This window comes from Heptranchias perlo, unplaced genomic scaffold (genome assembly GCF_035084215.1).
Source record: "Heptranchias perlo isolate sHepPer1 unplaced genomic scaffold, sHepPer1.hap1 HAP1_SCAFFOLD_43, whole genome shotgun sequence".
Lineage (NCBI taxonomy): Eukaryota > Metazoa > Chordata > Chondrichthyes > Hexanchiformes > Hexanchidae > Heptranchias > Heptranchias perlo.
The window spans coordinates 4,239,055-4,251,120 of NW_027139442.1; the positions used below are offsets into that span (position 1 = coordinate 4,239,055).

The window sequence follows — 12,066 nt, forward strand, 5'->3', positions numbered from 1 at the left end:
CGGATGATAATAAATAACCCTGAATGGGTTAAATCCGAGCCTTTGAGAGGCAAAGTTTTGGACCAAATCTTCACAACGCTGTGACATTCGATATCTGCCGATATCTGCCGATGAGGTAGGTCTTAAATTCTTAACACTAACGGATCTCCTACTGCACCTACGTTTTTCCAGCAAAGGTTGCTCCGCAACTCTGTAAGGCCACTTTTATGTCAAAGAGCCACTCTCGGTAATCCTGCACCATCAACACACATTCGGTTCCGAAAACCATGTTCACCAGTTTTAAAAGAAGAAAACAGAAAATCCACTGTGGTTGTTCTTGAGAACCCAAGAGGTGAATTGCATAACATGCATTTGTCAATTCCTGATCTCCTTCCATCAACGTGGGGAAATATCCATGCAAATTAAGAAACTTAAACATGTAATAATGCCTGATATATGTTTACATTCTGCAATAGAAAAGTTGGTGCTCAGTGAATATTTAGGCAGCGTTAATCTGATACCAGAAAAAAATCTGAATCAGCTGCCTGTGGAAGGGGTTAACTTCTCTGCAGTGAAAAGAAGGCGGAACCAGATATCGTCAGACTCACGCAGCTTGCGTCACGCTGCTTTCAAATCAACTGAAAAAACTGAGCTGAATGAAAAAGAATCAAATTCCATTTTACTTCTCCCCCGACCCCCAACCATATATTTGTGCCATTAAGCAATAATAACTTGCACAAAGATCCTAACACAATTACATTCTGGAAAATAAATGTTAGCTTATTTTGACTTCCAATTTTCAATACATGAGCCGTGAAAGCACAGACTTTTTTTTTACCAAACTTTTTTTCCTTAGGAATTGAAAATCTGCTAAAACAAGCAGACATCTTTAATAACATCACGATTAACTTTAAACACATTCCTATCAGGGAAGACAGCATTTTAGTTCATACATCTCTTTTCAAAGAGAGTGGGTTGTACCTGCCCTTGTGCCTACTAATTACACTCAACATTAACTCCTTATCCACCTCAAATAATTAACACCTTGGCATTTGTCAGAAATTCAAAAATGTCAATTGCTTTTAATGTGATAATCTCATGTCTGGAAATAAAGACTCTCACATAATTTACAATAATCAGAATTTCACCTTGGCCCCAATAAAAGTCTGGTTTTCATAATTTATTAGATTAGTCAATCTCAGTATCTGCAATTTAGTTCAGCAATATCTTAAACTGAACACAATAAAAGAGATAATATTATAGAAAACACGTGCTAACAAAAACCCAATAAGTTACTTTACCTCTCTTTTTGTTGTTTCTTCAGTCGCCTTTCCAATTGAGCTTAAAAATATAATTGAAGAAAAGATAGCCTTCGCAGCTAAACAAAATCTTTGTACCATTCTTACACTGCAGGCTGAAAAAGAGAGTTTCGCCACAGACAGTGGCCCGGAACATTCACACAGGCTTTTAAAGAAACAGTGCGCTGCAAACAAAAGAACTTTTGTAGCTTGTAACTAAAAAAGGGATTGGATCTTCCCCTCTCTCCTTCTTTATTATATGATAAACTAATTTATCCTGTTTTCTCCCAAACTGATTTTCAATTTCTGTTGTTCGCAACTGAACCCCATTGTTTACTGAGTCAATGTCTCAAGCTCACACTCTGTGTCTCAACCAAACCTGTTACCTCCTGGACAATTCTGAACAGACTTCTCTGCACATCACGATGCTAAGTTTCTTTCAAAAACCTTCCATGATAGTCCCCATGGCTACTGTTAGTATTGGAGGGAAAAACTCATGCTCCCGCCGAAACTTTTTTCCTACCTTAACGTGTCCCGAGGCATTTAGTTTCATTCAATCCACATTATCTCATGTCAAGGTCCGTCGCCGCAGTCGCCAGTTTATAAGATCGATTCAAACTGGACAACAATAGGTTGCGATTAATCCTTTATTGGATAGAAGCAAGTATCAACGCACACAATGTTTAAGGCCATAGTATTACTAAGAAAGACACGATACTAACCTTCAGTCTTGCTTTGGATAGAAGCTGTAACCCTCGGGTTGCTGCTTATCCGTCTCTCTCTCCCTTTCTCTCGCCGTCCTGTCCTTCTATAAATTCAAATGTAAACTAGAATTCTTCATACCGCTCATTTCATGCAAACTCTCCTTTATCTTTATTTGTTATTCACTTTCCTTGACCCGCCCCCCCCCCTCATCAGAACTGCTCATGATATGTGCGGACCGAAGACCCATATATCTCAACATGCCCAACCTCTACATATTCTCAACACATTCGCTACATATTCTCTACATATTCTAAACACAATCTCAACACATTCTCAACATATTCTCAACACATTCTCTATTTAATCTCCACACTTTCTCAATTTCGCCGATTATCTTCTGCTAAATGCTTCAACCCTGCAATGTAAACAGTTTCCAGCATCACCTCGCTCAGTCTGATCTTCTGCATTCTGGGTAAGTTTTAACTCGGCCATTTCATGATCCTCAGCGACGATCCTCCGATTCCCAGCGGTCTTATGTTTAAAAGCGTGTGCTGTTTATGTATTAAGATGCCTTGTGTAAACATGATTGGTTTCTATGGTTAATATTTTGAAAACTCCTAATCTAAATGTAGGCTCTATATGCTGAAAATGCCTCATCTTACACCAAGGAGCCTCTTCCCCATCTCCCAACCGCCGCCCACCGAAAGATGAATATTCTGAGACTCCACTGGAGCAGGACTTCGTCTCACGGCCCCCTCAACAGCTCAGCTCAGTGCAGGCCCCGACTGACCGGAATGTGTGACGGTGCAATGTCGAGCGAGCAATCCCAGTTCTCGTTCCTGTTTGACGCTCTGTCATTCATACAACTCACTTTATGATTCAGAGGCTGGAATTCAGCGGAAATGCGTTTAGACTACACAGAGGTAAGAATAGGCTGGATGTTAGGCGGTTCTTCATTTCCCAGAGAGTCGTGAGCCTCTGGAATGCATTGCCGGCTTATGTGGTGGACACTGAGTCTTTCTCTGCCTTCTCGACGGATCGGGATTGTTTTTTGAATGGACAGAGATCGGATCATATGGAAGGTGAATGGTTTTACAGTTAACCTCCGCATGCTCAGTGTCATGTCCTGGACTGGTTTCGATCGCCTGAAGATGTCGGGGAGGAACTTTCCAGAAATTGCCCCTGTATTTTTTTCTGGTTTGTCACCGCTCCCAGGAGATTACATGTTTCCGGTGGGCGGGGCGGATGGTGTCGGTAGGAAGTGTCCAGTCACGATGCTCCGGGCATGTGGGGCAGGATTGATGAACCAGCTGGTCTTTTCCTGACAATCATGTCCGTCAGTAACCTCAGATCGTCAAGGTGTTTTTTGTGAATTGATCTTTAAACACAAACTCACACCTGGCCCTCGATAGTGAAATGAGACTCAATGCTCTCCATGCCTCACCTTGCCCTCCTCGGAAGATAGAGGGCTCGAAATATTCTTGCCTGCCTCTGCTACAATGTGACTGATAACGGGAGCGTTCGAAAAATGCGCCCTGAAATAGGAAGGATGGTTACAGCACAGTTCAAAGAGTCTCTCCCCGCTTTCCCGGCCATTCTTCTTAACTCCCGCTTTCTCATTGGACTAAGTGCCGAGGCCTGGTTTCTTCCGTTCACCCACAGTTGCATCAGGTCCGCATACTTCATCTTTAATTATCTGTTTGGAGCAGAAAACTTGATGATTTTATGCCCAGTATACAGAGAGTCACCACCCACCACACCAGGTTGCAATGCATTCCATGGACTCACTACTCCCTGGGCAATGAAGAACCGCCTAATATCCAGACTATTCTTCCCTCTGTGAGGTCTGAACGCTTGTTCCCTGCTCCTGGCCAATCTGTGGAACTGGAAATTATCGATCACCTGGCAGGCCCGCCTTGGGTGGCCTCATAAAATGAGAACAATCAGTTCTTCTTTCCTTGGGTAGGTGCGGATTTTATCTGGGGATGCAGTTCAGTGGTAAAGCGCATGTTTCGGATATGTGAGGGCGTGAGTTCAACCCCCAGCATCTCCGACAATGTTTTTTTCACCAGAATTACACACGGAGAGCGAATCTCGCTTTCTGAGCGCAGCGAGTTCCAACTTCTGAGGCTCCACAAGCATCAAATTGTCCCGGAGCAGGACTTCATCTCACGGTCCCCTCAGGAGCTCAGCTCATCGCAGCAGCCGGCTGACTGGAATGTGTGACAGTGTAATGTCGAGCGAGCAGTCACAGCTCTTGTTTGACACTGTGTCATTGATCCATCTCACTTTATGATTTAGAGATTGGATATCAGCATGGTCACTGACTATTGGCAATTTTATTTTTTTTATTTCCGCTGACTTTTTTTTTGCAAATTTCAAAGTCAAGATGAGCAGAAACCAGGTGAACTGAAGCAGAGGTTGAACATTGTGAGCACGTGGAACGAGTGGGCACCTCCTTGTCCTTGAGAGACAGAGCGGAAAGCCCAGTTTTTATTCTAAAGTGGAGGAAAGTTTACCGTGGGGGACGTAGCTCAGTGGTGGAGTGTATGCTTTGCATGTATGCGGTCCCGGGTTCAATCCCCGGTGTCTCCAAACGCTTTATGTTTTGAATTTTGAAAAGACCCCCTTGTCCTCACCTCACCTTCGCACAAAAAGACAGGCAAACGTTTCTTGACCTGGAGAAAAACCGAACGCTCTGCACACGATACAATGCAATGGAAGCACGCACGCGCCTTTGAAATGGCTCCCATCCCAGGACTCGATCGCGTGCACAGTGATAAGAACAGAAAAAATAGGATCACGACTCTGCCATTCGGCCCTCCGAGCCTGTTCCGCCATTATACATGATCATGGCTCATCCTCTATCTCAATACCATTTTCCCGCTCTCTCTCCATACGCTTTGATGCCTTCTGTGTGTAGAAATCTGTCTTTCTTAAATATATTCAGTGATTTGGCCTCCACAGACTTCTGTGGTAGAGAATTCCACAGGTTCACCAACCTCTGATTGAAGAAATAGATTATTCCCAGTTTCACAGATCGGGGAGGAGCAGCGGACAGGCGTTCAGACTACACAGAGGTCGGAATAGTCTGGATGTTAGGCGGTTCTTCTTTTCCCACAGAGTAGTGAGTCTCTGGAATGCATTGCTGGCTGGTGTGGTTGGTGCTGACTCTTAATTTGCCTTCTCGAGGGCTATGGACCAGTTTTTGACTGAGGCAGAGATCGCATCATATAGAAGGCGAGTGGTTTTACAGTTCACCTACACATGGTCAATGCGATCCACTGGATTCAATTTGATCGCCTGATGGAGTCGCGGAGGAATTTCCCAGAATGTCACCTTCTTATTGGCGTTGGATTTGTTTCCAGTTTGTCGCCTCTCCCAGGAGATTACAAGTTTCCGGTGGGTGGGGCGTGTGGTGTGGGTAGGAACTGTCTGGTCACGATGCTCCAGGCATGTGGGGCAGGATTGATGAACCAACTGGTCTTTTCCTGACCATCATGTCCGTCTGTAGCCCCAGATCGCCAAGGTGCTTTCAGTGAAGTGATCTTTAAACACAACATCACACCTGGGGCAAGTCCTGCATCCGTCTATAGTGCAATTATTCTCAATGCTGTCTGTGTCTCACCTTACCCTCCTCTGAAGCTCAGGGACTCGAAATAGCCTTGCCGCCCTCTGCCACAATGTGCCTGAGGATTTCTAGTCCCATCCAACCGTAAGCAAAGTGACTGATAACGGCAGCGTTCGAAAAATGTGCCCTGATATCGGAAGGATGTTGAAGGCACAGCCAAAGGAGTCTCTCCCCCACTCCCAGAATTTCTTCTCAACGCCCCTTTTCTCATTGCTCTGAGTGCCGAGGTCTGGTTTCTTCTGTTCACCCATAATTATATCAGGTCCGCAAACTTCATGTTTAATTGTCTGGTTGGAGCAGAAAAGGAGACGAATTGAAGCCCAAAAAAAACCTTATGTGGCCTCATAAAATGAAGGAGATCAGCTCTTCGTTGGCGTTCCCTTCCACCTGGGAATGTAGCTCAGTGATATTGCGCGTGCTTTGTATGTATGAGGTTCTGGGTTGCATCCCCAAAGCTATTTTTTCACCAGAATTACCCACAGGAAGGCGAATCTTGATTTCGGTGTGCCGCGAATTCTAACCTCTGAGGCTCCACAAGCATTCAATTGCCCCAGAGCAGGATTAAATCCCACGGTCTCCTCAGCAGCTCAGTTCACAGCAGCCGCCGACTGATCGGAATGTGTGACGGTGTAATGTCCAGCGCGCAGTTCGAAGAACGGCGACCGGAAACAGAAATCATGGTCGGCACAGCCCGAGGCGACTCGCCTCTCTCCCAGACTGTCTTCTTTCTCATTTTTCTGAGTGACGAGACCTGGTTTGTTCTGTTTGCCCAGCGGCTACGGTAGCATAGTGGACTAGTAATCCAGCGTATGTGGCAGTTTACTGGACTCGTAAGCCAGAGTCATGTAATTCAAATCTCCACCACGATAGTTGGAAAATTCAATTTCAACTAATTCAAAATAGAATTGCTTAAATAAAATCTGAAATTAAAATACGAGTATCAGGTCCGCATACCTCAAGTATCTGAAAAGAGGAAATGCTTTTCAGCACAGTAAATGCTCGGGTGGCCTTAGGAAAGTGAGGCATTCAGTCCTTTTACACTTGGTGAGAGGTCGTTATTATCTGGTGATGTTGCTCAGATGATAATCAGCCTGCTTCGCGTGTATGAGGTCTCAGGTTCTATGCCCAAACACTTTACCTTTTGAATTCTGGTCAGTCGGCGGCTGTTATGAGCTGAGCTGCTGACGGGACCGTGAGATGAAGTCCTGCTTCGGGACAATTGAATGTTTGTCTCAGAAGTTGGAACTCGCTTCCCTCTAAAAGCACGATTCGTCTTTCTGTGGGACATTCTGTTGAAAATAAATGGTGGAGATGTTCGATATTGAACCGGAAATTTATAGACGCAAAGCAGGCGCCATACCACTGAGCTACAGCCCCGAATCCATTAGACCCATAACCAAGGGTAGACGAACTAGGTGCTTACTGTCTTAGGACGACCCAATGATTTACTGGGCTTAAAATCATCTCCTCTTGTGCTCCAAGCGGACAACAGCCACGTAGTCACCTAGCGGACGGTTGGACGGGACTAGAAATTCTCAGGCACATTGTAGCAGAGGCCTGCAAGAATATTTCGAGCCCTTGAGCTTCAGAGGAGAATAACGTGAGAAGCAAAGACATTGAGTCTTGTTTCACTAAAGACAGACGCAGGACATGCCCCAGGTGTGGGTTTGTGTGAAGATCGTTTCATTGAAAACACCACGACGAGCGCGGGATGTGGACGAACAAACGGAAATGACGGGCAGCGAAAGACCAGATGGTCCATCAAGCCTGCCTCTCACTGGTGGAGGCTGGAGCATCATTACTGACACTTTCGCCCCCTCCTCCCGCCCGCAGCCATGGAATCTCCTAGGAGAGGCAAAGATCCTGAGAAAAATCCATGGCCTATAAGGGATAGGATACACTGGAAAATTACCCCCGACCCCCTCAGGTAATCGAAGCCTGTGCAGGAGATCACATAGATTGTACCTAGGTTAACTCTAAATCCTCTTACCTTTTATATGTTGTGACTTCTGCCACAGCCAAAAACGGGTCCAGTTCCCTGGAGAAGGCAGACAGAGAGTCAGCACCCACCCCACCAGCCAGCAACGAATTCAAGAGGCTCACTACTCACTGGGAAAAGAAGAACCGCCAAACATCCAGCCTATTCCGACCTCTGCGTTGTCGAAACTCTTGTCCCAGGTCCTCCCCAATCTGTCAAAATGGAATAATCTCTCACTGGGCCCGCAATCCAGCCCTAGGTTCGGAACCATTGATAAGGAGCGTGCGCTCTTCCATTGAATGCTATCCTGTGCCGAGCCTTAGGTTTTCTCGAGGTGACGAATGTCTTGCCTGTCCTTGTGTTTCAAGGTGGGGCGAGTCCAAGAGGATGTTTTCACAATTCTATTCAAAATTAGAAACATAAATAATGAGCAGGATAGTAGCAGACTTCAGGAGGACATCGACAGACTGATGAAATGGGCAGACACTTGGCAGTTGCAATTTAATGCGGATCAGTGTGAATTGATTCACTTTAGGAGGAACCACATGTCGAAGCAGTAGAATGCAAATTGTACTATTTTGATGGGGTGCAAGAGCAGAGGGATCTGAGGGTGCACATTTACAACTATTTGAAGGTGACAGGGCAAGTTGATAGGGCGGTTCACAAAGCGAATCTCCAATTTAATGCAGCAATATCTTAAACTTAACACAATAAAACAGATAATATTATAGAAATATCACGTGCTTACAAAAACCCAATAAATTACTTTACCTTTCTTTTTGTTATTTCTTCAGTCGCCTTTACAATTAAGCGTGAAATGTACTGAATATAATTGAAGAAAAGGTAACCTTCGCAGCTAAACAAAATCTTTGTACCATTTTTACACTGCAGGTTGAAAAAGAGAGTTTCACCACAGCCAGTGGCACCGAAACATTCACACAGGCTTTTAAAGAAACAGTGCGCTGCAAACAAAAGAACTTCTGTAGCTTGTAACTACAAAAGGGATTGGATCTTCCCCTCTCTCCTTTATTATATGATAAACTAATTTATCCTGTTTTCTCCAAAACCAATTTTCAATTTCTGTTGTTCGCTACTTAACCCCATTTTGTACTGAGTCAATGTCTCGAACTCACAGTCTGTGTCTCAACCATACCTGTTATCTCCTGGACCATTCTTAGGAATCTTACAACACCAGATTATAGTCCAACAGTTTTATTTGAAAATCACAAGCTTTGCGAGGCTTTCTCCTTCGTCAGGTGGAGAAAGCCTCCGAAAGCTTGTGATTTTCAAATAAAACTGTTGGACTATAATCTGGTGTTGTAAGATTCCTTACATTTATCCACCCCTGTCCATCACCGGCATCTCCACATCATGGACAATTCTTAACAGACTTCTCTGCCCATCACGACGCTCAGATTCTTTTCAAAAAGAAAGTTTCTCTGATAGCCCCCATGGTTACTGTTTGTATTGGAGGGAAAACTCATGCTCCCGCCGAAACGGTTTTCCGACCTTAATGGACTGGGTTTAGCACCTTGTCCATCCGAGGTACTTAGTTTCACTCAATCCACATTATCTCATGTCAAGGTCCGATGCTGCAGTGGCCAGTTCATAAGATCGATTCAGAATAGACACCAATGGGTTGCGATTAATCCTTTACTGAATATAAGCAAGTATCAACAAACACAATGTTTAAGGCCATAGTATTAATAGGAAGGACACGATACGAACCGTTAGTCTTGCTTTGGATAGAAGCTGTAACCCTCAGATGGCTGCTTATCCGTCTCTCTCTCTCTCTCTCTCTCTCTCTCTCTCTCGCCGTCCTGTCTTTCTATGAACTCAAATGTAAAACTAGAATTGTTAACACCAATCATTTCATGCAAACTCTCCCTGATCTTTATTTGTTATTCACATTCCTATCAGAACTGCTCATGGTATGTGCGGACACAAGATCCCTTGACCTCAACATGCCCAAAGTCTACATATTCTCAACATATTCTCAACACATTCTCCACATATTCTCAACGTATTCTCCACATATTCTCAACATAGTAGCAACACATTCACAATGTCACCTGTTATCTTCAGCAAAATGCTTGAACCCTGCAATATAAGCAGCTTTCAGCATTACCTCGCTCAGTCTGACCTTCTGTATTCTGGGTAAGTTTTAACTCGGCCATTTCATGATCCTCAGCGACTGTCCTTCGATTCCCAGAGATATTATGTTTATAAGCGGGTGTTGTTTATGCATTAAGATGACTAATGTAAACGTGACTGGTTTCTATGGTTTATATTTTGAAAACTCCTAATCTGAATGTACGCTCCATATGCTGAAAATGCCTAATCTTACACCAAGGAGTCTCTTCCCCCTCTCCCACCCGCCGCCCACGGAACGATGAATCATCTGAGGCTCCACAGGCATTAAATTGTCCCGGAGGAGGACTGCATCCCACGGTGGCCTCAGCAGCTCAGCTCATAGCAGCCACCGACTGACCGGAATGTGTGACGGTGCAATGTCGAGCGAGCACTCCCAGTTCTCGGTCCTGTTTGACGCTCTGTCATTCACACAACTCACTTTATGATTCAGAGGCTGGAATTCAGCTGACAGGCGTTTAGAGTACACAGAGGTAAGAATAAGTTGGATGTTAGGTGGTTCTTCATTTCCCAGCGATCAGTGAGTTTCTGGAATGCATTGACGGCTGGTGTGGTGGGCGCTGACTCTCTCTCTGCCTTCTTGAGGGATCTGGACCGGTTCTTGACTGGGGCAGAGATCGCATTATATAGAAGGTGAGTGGCTTTTACAGTTAACCTGCACATGGTCACTCTCAAGTCCTGGACTGGTTTCGATCGCCTGAAGATGTCGGGGAGGAATTTTCCAGAAATTGGCCCTGTATTTTTTCCGGTTTGTAACCGCTCCAAGGTTTGTAACCGTTTCCGGTGGGTGGGGCGGGTCGTGTCGGTAGGAAGTGTCCAGTCACGATTCTCCGGGCATGTGGGACAGGAATAATGAACCAGCTGGTCTTTTCCTGACCATCATGTCCGTCAGTAACATCAGCTCGTCAAGGTGTTTTTTATTGAAGTGATCTTTAAACACAAACTCACACCTGGCCCTTTATAGTGAAATGAGATTCAATGCTCTCCACGCCTCACCTTGCCCTCCTCTGAAGCTGGAGGACTCGAAATATTCTTGCCGGCCTCTGCTACAATGTGCCTGAGAATTTCTACTCCCGTCCAACCGTAAGCAAAGTGATTGATAACGGGAGCGTTCGAAAAAATGCGCCCTGGAATCGGAAGGATGGTTACAGCACGGTTCAAGGAGTCTCTCCACACTTTCTCAGCCTTTCTTCTCAACTCCCGCTTTTTCATTAGACTAAGTGCCGAGGCCTGGTTTCTTCCGTTCAGCCACAGTTGTATCAGGTCCGCATTCTTCACCTTTAATTGTCTGGTTGGAGCAGAAAACGAGATGATTTTAAGCCCAGGATACAGAGAGTCAGCACCCACCACACCAGCCGGCAATGCATTCCAGAGACTCACTACTCTCTGGGAAATGAAGAACCGCCGAACATCCAGACTATTCTTACCTCTGTGTCGTCGAAACGCCTGTTCCCTGCTCCTCCCCAATCTTTGAAACTGGAAATAATCTATCACGTGGCAGACCCACCATGGGTGGTCTCATAAAATGAGGACAATCAGTTCTTATTTCCTTGGGTAGGAATTGATTCTATATGGGGATGTAGCTCAGTGGTGGAGCGCATGCTTCGCATGTATGAGGTCCTGGGTTCAATCTCCAGCATCTCCAAAGCTATTTTTCATCAGAATTGCGCACGGAAAGGCGAATCGCACTTTCTGAGCGCAGCGAGTTCCATCTTCTGAGGCTCCACAAGCATGAAATTGCCCCGGAGCAGGACTTCATCTCACGCTCCCCTCAGCAGCTCAGCTCATCGCCGCCGCAAACTGACTGGAATGTGTGACAGTGCAATATCGAGCGAGCAGTCCCAGCTCTTGTTTGACGCTGTGTCATTCATTGATCTCACGTTATGATTCAGAGTTTGGATGTCAGCCTCGTCACTGACTATTGGCAATTGTATCTTTTTATTTCCGCTAACTTTTTTTTGGAAAGTTCAAAGTAAAGAGGAGCAGAAACCCCGTGAACTGAAGCAGAGGTTTAACATTTGGAGCAAGTTTGACGACTTGGCATCTCGTTGTCGGGGAGAGACAGAGCGGAAAGCCCACTTTTTAATTCTAAATTTGAAGTGGTTTTGCTGTGGGGATGAAGCTCAGTGGAAGAACCCATGCTTTGCATGTATGAGATCCCGGGTTCAATCCCCCGTTTTTCCAAACGCTTTATGTTTCGAATTTTGAAAACATTTTCTTGTCCTCAACTCATCTTTGCACACAAGGACAGGAAAGGGTTTCATTTCCTCGAGAAAAACCGAACGCTCTGCACACGATACAAAGAAATGGAAGCACGCACGCGC

At 45.1% G+C, this 12,066-nt stretch overlaps 2 non-coding genes and 1 pseudogene across 2 annotated transcripts; all 3 read left to right on the forward strand.

The window, feature by feature from the left end:
* The window catches only part of LOC137312510 (zinc finger protein 160-like), a 437,990-nt pseudogene that overhangs the window by 24,102 nt on the left and 401,822 nt on the right, over positions 1-12,066 (forward strand).
* trnaa-ugc (transfer RNA alanine (anticodon UGC)) lies at positions 4,506-4,577 on the forward strand. Its single transcript has one exon. It is a non-coding gene; the product is annotated as a tRNA-Ala (tRNA).
* Positions 11,316-11,387, forward strand: trnaa-cgc (transfer RNA alanine (anticodon CGC)). Its single transcript has one exon. It is a non-coding gene; the product is annotated as a tRNA-Ala (tRNA).